Below are 6000 nucleotides of genomic sequence, written 5' to 3'. Positions count from 1 at the left end.
AAAGCTTGGATAAGTATCAGTTATGTTTACATTCGCTTACACTAAGCATTTAATTTTCTAGACTACGGAGTTAAAGAGGTTTTCACAAAGTGAGACCCTTCTAAACACCATTTAAACTGTTAAACTGTGATAAGAATTTAGTTTGATGAATATTTCACAACAAAATGCGAGTCAACTAAAACCAAAATTGTATATTATTTCTGAAAGATGCAATGAGGATGATTGAAGAATATTCCTATTCAAACAAAAAGGAAGAGAAATGCAGGACAAAGAAGACAGGAAAATATAACAGCAATAACTAAAGCGTGGTGTGAGAAAAGATATTGCGTACTCTTATCTTATCTTATCTTATTTTTGACGCAAGGAAGGAAAGGAGACGCAATGTTCAAAAGTGGAAAGCTAGAGAGCTGATATTTTTTTTTTATTATCAAAGATATTATGCAACGAGAAGAAACTAGAATGAAGAAACTAGAAGACGTTCATGGAATAATCACCCTTTATTTTGTGTAAAAGTAACATAGACCTGTATACATATATTTTTTTTTCTTTCTTTAAATAAATATTTATTAGAGCCTAAAGTGGCTCTGATTGCTTGTGCAGGCTATTCTTAGGCCTTCTTATATGTACCAAGTAAATATTTAAAAATATAGGCCTACTAAAGAAAGCCTCTTCTATTGTTTTTTTTTTCTTTCACCATTTCTCTTTTATATTTGTGGGAATAAGTAATAACAAAACTTTAAGTTCAAACCAAGAGAAAGGGAGGAAAAAGGAAATGGCATTTTAAGTTGCAGTTTTTTTTTTTTTTTAACTGCAGTGAATTAAAGTGCTGTGGAGCTACTTTGTAAAATAAGTATGGATTTCCTTTGCAAAATAACTATGGATTTGAAGAGATACTTTTTTTATCCATTATAAATAAGTGGATATGCGTATACATTGTATGTATTTACAATATGCATTTTTATTTTATGATCTCTTTCTATCTCTCTCTCTCCCTCTCTATACGCTCTCGGGGACTGCCTCTAATAATGACAGGAATGCTAGTTAAATGTTGTAGGTCTGATGCCAATATCTATAGCTACATGTATCTGGTTATGTCAATCTCTTCGCTTTGTATAGCGGATAGGAGGAGTAACTGTCTGAAAAAAAGGAAGACAAAAAAGGTAAATCTTCCTTCAAAAGTTATGATGTTAATTGGATAAAAAAAAAAAAAATAGCGCATTCCGATCGTACATTGGTATCGTCATTATTGTAAGCGAGAGGCGGAGGGAGAGAGAGGGACTGGCAAAAAAGATGTTAAATAACATTCTTTAAAATTCTTTAATTTTTTACATATTTTTGAGAGAGTTAATGCACTAATCTTTGGTGTGTTGAAACAATAAGGTACAAAAATATTACCTAACTTGCAATTAATTAATTTTGAGCTTGAATTTGCAAGGTAGGAAGGGGTTTCTTGGCTCATTCACTATACCACTTTTAGCCCAAAAAAGGGGGAAAAAGTAATGCAATGCACAGTCTAATTTAAATGCATAACCTTAAATCGGTTTATAAAAGAATAAATATTGCTAATGAAGGTAGACAGGATGAATAGCTCTGTGTGCATTTGCAATTTTGTATTGATAATTCATTCGTCTGTATGACCCTGAGTTGAAAGCAAGATCCTTTTGCTGGTGATTATGCATTAAGTCTTTTTTCTATCGCCCATCCCATGAATTTTTGAATGATAATAGTCACATGGAATGACACTTCCAACAATTAGAGTCTTTGAAATTTCTTTAGGGGTTATTGATCTACATATTCAATGAAACAAAATAATGAAGGAGTGGAAGGATTTTGCTTCAGGCAGGTATAGCTTTAATTGGCAGAGTACATTATTAGGATATCTGTGTTACAATGGCTCTAAACAAATTAGCATAGGCAATTTGAATAGCTCCATTAATGTTATTGAAAGTAACCAGCTATTCGAGTGACAAGAAATTTGCTCTCATTTGTTTCTGATTGTTCTGATTAGAACGGCGCTATTTTACATGGGATCTCAAGTACTTTGAAGAGTTTTGTCATTTATTCTGATGAACTGGGGGACAGAGCGATTTTGAATGACGTTTATTGTGTGGGGTAAATGTTTGTTCCATGCATGCATTCATAATGTAATGGGTCTAGTGGGTGGAACATGTATGACTACATCACAGAACGAGTCTGAAAGATTCCCGTATACATTCTTAAGGATAATCATGACTTTGTTGTTGGTATTGTCATTTGATTTGAATTGATTGAAAGGTGTTTTTTTTTTCTTTCATTCATTGTATCACTTATCATGCTTATTATAAATAGAGGACACATGGTAGTAGCTCTTCTCATACCAAATCTCATTCATATTGGTTTACAGAAGAATAACAAATATGCCAATGCAGGTATACAAGTCCTGCTGTATATGTTTATTGGAACGATGTTATTGTTATTGGGAATTTTTGTGTATCCGGAAGAGTTTTTGCCATTTGCTTTTCAATTAGGATGTAGAAGAATAGGAATAGTTTGGACAGGTTGGAACATAGTATCAACTGTATCCTTTATCGGTGCAGTCAGATAATACCTTTTACAATAAGAACCCTCTTGGATGTCCTGTATTCATTTTGACTGGTATCTTTAAGTATGCTATACGTTTCAAGTGAGTTATATCCTATTATGTAGGTTTATTTGGGTTCACTCTTACATGTGTTCACTCCAAATGTTATGAAGGTCTAAACGTTTTAAGTCTAGCTTTGATATGGGACAAGGGCTAAAACACAGAATCAGGTTATTCTTTCGGACTCTTTTATTATTATTATTTTTTTTTTCTCAGCGTTATATAGGTAGATATTTTCTGTAGACAAGGGAGATAATGTTAATATGGACAGCATACAAATGGCTGCTCTATAACGGGGGGGGGGGGGGGGGGGGGGGGGGGGGGGCGGAACTGCGGGTCTATAGGATATATGTCAATCATGCTGGTGTGCGTGTGTTGGGGTGTTTGTGAGAGTGTCTTGGGGTGTTTGTGCGTGCAAAGGATAGTCTATGGGCGTGTGTTTGAGTATGTTTGCAGAAGTGTATGTGTTATGTTTGTTGGGATGAAGTGGAGTGATACGTTGAGTGGTATGTTTTCCAGTTCTGGTGTGGATGTGAATGAGTGGGGTGCTATGTGTGTAATTGGAAGTTTCTGTGTCTGTCTGTACTTGTATTATTTTCAACTTTACTTAAAAGCTCTTATTTCTGAAGTAGGGAATGCACCATTTCGTGTCCTATCACTGTGGCAACTCTTCACCAATGAGGGGTAATTTAAAAATACTCACAGTCAATGTAAGAGGGCTAAGAGATAAAGTAAAAAGAAAGAAAATTTTTCAATGGTGCAAAAGGTCAGGAAATGTAGTATTTTTACAGGAAACATTTAGCACACAAGATATTGAAAATAGTTGGAAGGCTGATTGGGAAGGGGAGATGTATTTTAGTCACGGGAGTAATCACAGTAGGGGAACTATTCTCATGTTTAAATCGAATGTTGATTTTGTGATAGAAAAAGTTTTAATAGACAAAGGCGGAAGATATATTATAATAAAAGGTAAATGTCAAAGTGAAAAGTTGATACTAGGAAGTGTATATTTTCCAACAGGAGATAAAGGAAAGGCCCAATGTGATTTTCTTTCTGATTTGGACAAAATAATTTCATCTGTATTTAGTGAAGAATGCTCTCTGATAATTGGGGGAGATTTCAATTTAAGTATAGACCATGACTTAGATTACATGGGTGCGAGAAATGTTTCAAAAAATAAATACAAAGATTTATTAGGTGATTTTCTTGATAAGCTAGATAAGCTAGATAAGCTCTTGGTAAGCGTCATCCAAATAAAAAAGAATTTACTTTTAGACAGAAACAGCCATTTGTTCAGAGTAGATTAGATTATATTTTCATCTCTTCGAAATTAGAGAAGCTTGTAAAAAAATCTGACATCTTACCCTCTATTACACCTGATCACGCTGGGGTCTGTGTAGAATTTAGCAACTTGGTTGAGAGTTTTATTTATGGGAAATCATATTGGAAGTTCAATAGCAGCTTATGTAATGATAAAGAATTTGTAGAAGAGATAAAAATGGAGGTTTCTGAAATAGAGGGAACCTGGCGAGACCAAATAAATAGTAAAATTAAATTTTGGGATTTTATGAAAATGAAACTTAGAGAATATATTATGAAATTCTCTCGTAAAAAAGCAGCAATTAGAAAAACAAAGGTTGAAAAATTAGAAAAGGATATTAAAGATTTAGAACATCATTTGGTTACTAATTTTCACAATGGAATTCAAGATGAAATCGAATCGAAAAAAAGTGAATTAGAGCAGCTCTTCGATTACTCTCGTCAAGGATTAAAGGTGAGATCGAGGGTGGAATGGTCCGAAGAAGGTGAAAGGAATTCAGCTTTTTTTGAACAATTATTGAAATCAAATAAAAGGAAAAGCGTGATTAAGGAGATATACAGTAAAAACGGGGAAATTTTGTGTGATAGCAAAGATATTTTAACCACTATTAAGAAGTTTTATGCGCATTTATATGAATACAAAAATAGTGATAGTGCAGAAGATATTGACAATATGTTTTTTAATGAATTGCCCAAGTTGAATGAAGAAAATAAGGATTTTTGTGAAGGGCCAATATCATTTGAAGAATGCTATCAAGCGGTAAAGGAAATGAAATGGAATAAGTCACCAGGTAATGATGGTTTTACAGCTGAATTCTATTTTACGTTTTGGCCAATTTTAGGGAAATTTATTGTTGAAGCATTTAATGAAAGTTTTGATACAGAAATGTTATCAAACTCGCAGAGACAGGGAGTAATTACCCTAATTGAAAAGGATGGAAAAGATCATTTATATATGAAAAACTACAGACCAATAACACTTCTTAATGTAGACTACAAAATATTGTCAAAAGTTTTAGCTAAAAGGGTAAAAGAGGTACTAGGGGACATTATTCATTATGACCAAGTAGGGTATGTTAAAGATAGGAATATTGGAGAGGCAGTGAGGTTAATAGACGATGTATTCTTTCAATCCTTATATCAGCCAGTAGGATTTGTAATTGCTGTAGATTTCGAAAAAGCATTTGATTGTATATCACATAGACTTCTATTTAAAGCATTGAAATCTTTTGGTTTTGGTAATGTATTGTGCTCTTGGGTTAGAATTCTTTATAATGACGTTAGTAGCTGTGTGATGAATGGGGGACACTCAACTGGATATTTTGAGGTTAAAAGAGGAGTAAGACAAGGAGATCCCCTCTCTCCTTATTTATTTATTATAGCTATTGAATTACTTGCTAATTCTATTCGAAATGATCCGGGTATTGAAGGGATTGGGTTTGGTGAAAGAAAAATAAAACAAGTATTGTACGCAGATGATTGTACATTGTTTCTAAAAGACACGTACTCAGTTAATAGGGTGAAGAAAGTCTTCGGAGAGTTTGAGAAATTGAGTGGTTTGAAAATAAACATGGATAAGACAAATTTTATGTGGTTGGGGGAAGAATGTGATAGGCCGGTTTTACCTCTGTTTGGACATAGAATGCAATATATACACATTTTAGGGGTATATTTTTCATGAGACTCCAAAATAAAAGATGACCTAAATTATAAAGAAATTTTGAGTAAAATCAAAAGATTAATTGGATGGAGATCTGACAATGTTTGGTAAAATTAGATTGTTAAAAATGCATGTATTTTCAAAATTAAATTATGTTTCTTCTCTTATTTCAGTTCCTCAAAATATCTTTAAAGAAATTGAAAAGATTTCTTTTAATTTCATTTGGGGTGGAAATGACAGAATAAAACGGAAAATTCTATATCAAGATTATTGTGGAGGGGGACTCAAAGTAACTAATTTTGAAGTTTTCATTAAAACTCAGAGAATTATGTGGATTAAAAGGCTGCTGTACGGTGAGAAATATTTAGGTTGGAAAGTAACCTTTGACTACTTTTTTAGA

Source organism: Lytechinus pictus, chromosome 7 (assembly GCF_037042905.1).
Source record: "Lytechinus pictus isolate F3 Inbred chromosome 7, Lp3.0, whole genome shotgun sequence".
NCBI classification, from domain to species: Eukaryota; Metazoa; Echinodermata; class Echinoidea; order Temnopleuroida; family Toxopneustidae; genus Lytechinus; species Lytechinus pictus.
The sequence above is the reverse complement of the archived record's forward strand: the minus strand, read 5'-3'. Positions refer to the sequence as shown.